The sequence below is a fragment of the Moschus berezovskii genome, chromosome 8 (genome assembly GCF_049115385.1).
Source record: "Moschus berezovskii isolate FMDL1 chromosome 8, NW_MosBer_1.0, whole genome shotgun sequence".
Taxonomy (NCBI): Eukaryota; Metazoa; Chordata; class Mammalia; order Artiodactyla; family Moschidae; genus Moschus; species Moschus berezovskii.
In genome coordinates this window covers 7,802,135-7,803,993 of record NC_142467.1, presented here as the reverse complement: position 1 = coordinate 7,803,993, position 1,859 = coordinate 7,802,135, and the positions used below count along the sequence as shown (strand labels likewise).

General features: G+C 40.4%; 1 non-coding gene across 1 annotated transcript; it reads right to left on the bottom strand.

Annotated features, from left to right (window-relative positions):
* Positions 1–229: 229 nt before the first annotated feature.
* Positions 230–332, bottom strand: LOC129559644 (U6 spliceosomal RNA). Its single transcript, XR_016038140.1, has one exon. It is a non-coding gene; the product is annotated as a U6 spliceosomal RNA (small nuclear RNA).
* Positions 333–1,859: the final 1,527 nt, after the last annotated feature.

Here is a 1,859-nt window from a genome sequence, read left to right as displayed (position 1 = left end):
AATATCTTCTGCTTCTGTTAGGTCCATACCATTTCTGTCCTTTATCGAGCCCATCTTTGCATGAAATGTTCCCTTGGAATCTCTAATTTTCTTGAAGAGGTCTCTTGTTTTTCCTATTCTGTTGTTTTCCTCTATCATATTGAGAAAAATATCCTGAAGAATGTGACTTGTGTGTGTGCGTGTGCATAGAAGGCGGTAACAAAAACTGACTCTGGATAAGTTAGAGGTGTTATGGTTGTTAGTTGTAGACTTTTGTATTTCCTTGCACAGGGACCATGCTAATTTTCTCTGTATCATTCCAATTTTTGCATAGGTGCTGCTGAAGCTAGTGCTGCTTATCTGTAACTCTTGATTTCTCTTGAAGGAGCCTATCTTGTTTTCGTGAGGTGAACTCTGCTTCCATTTCTTATGTCTCAAGAAAAAGAGGGTCTAGTTCTAAACTTTGTAAGATATGTAAAATGAGAGTTGAAAGACAGAACTGGGCCTAAGAAGGAGACTGAAAAATACCACAGGAGAAATGCCAGTTGGCAGGCTACACAGATGTGAGTGTATGTACATATATGTCCCTGTACCCACACGTATACACAGAGTTTTCTTTTCTGTTACTATTCTGATCACATATTAAACGAAACAGTGCTTTGAGAAAAAGACTTGACTAATAATACTCAAATGCCCTATAAATATTCACAATGGGCTGCAAGCTGGATGCTGGTCCATTCCGCCTAGTATTTTATTCCCCCTGTGACTCCTTTTCAGTGCAAGGAAAAAGACACTTGACCGAACAGACAGGATCAGCATGATACAGGTTCTGGTAAGAGATGCGTAAAGAGAGTTGCCTTGAGAACAAAGTCATGCCTCATTGCAATTTCAAAATATTTTTAAACATTCTATAATTTTGGTCAGTGTGTGGTTTCATATTTGCAGTTATAAAGCATTATGTTTATGTATAATTTGCAGACTCCACACTTAGTGAGATTGTGGCTTAAGACATTGACAGCATTTTAGAAAGCTTATGTGTGTGAAAGTTTATGTGTGTGTATGGAGCAATCACATTTAAGGGATGGGTTTCTGAAGATCTAGCATAGTTTAAAATTATCATAATTCAAGAGAATTTCTTAGAAGAATAAATACAAGCAGTGGATCCCTCCTTCAAATGCACAAATATTCACATTTCTAGCATATTTTAAAAATCATTTTTCTTTTCTCAGAATTTTCTCTAAGATATTTGCTGTGATCTAATATTATTAACATTATGGACAATCAGAATGGTTCTGTCATAGTTTGTATCACTCAGAGTCCATTTGCAACACAGAACCCACTGAGTGATTTGAACAAAGAAAGCTGTAATAAATAATTAGCCATGACAAGGGACTATAGTTACTAAGAGTTGGCTAATAATAGAAAATTCTAAAGAATATAGGATCAGATGATGCAAAGAGGAACCCCTATCCCTAGGGGTGAGATAAAGCACCCAAGGAGGAACTGCCTCTTCAAAGCTGGGATGCAGATCTTAAAAGACACAGCCCAGCTGTGGCTTGCTGAATGACAGATGAATCATTGTGCTGAGGCTCTGGAGGAATTTGCTAGAAATCTGCCCCTTGGAACTTGTCAGGAATCTCCCTCCAAGGGGGCTGGGGAGCACTCTCGCCATGATATCTACAGTTACAGACATCCTCAGGCAGATGACCGCGGAAGCTTCTGGACTCTGGGTGCAGCCCCTACCACACATACACGTGATGGAGCCAGGTGTTCTGGAAGCTTCTGTGCTGCCAGTGCAAGTTCGTGCCCCTGGAGAGGCTGCCTGTGCTGCAGGAGCCAGCCTGGGAGCACCCCAGAACCAAGAAGGAAAGGCGGTTTCC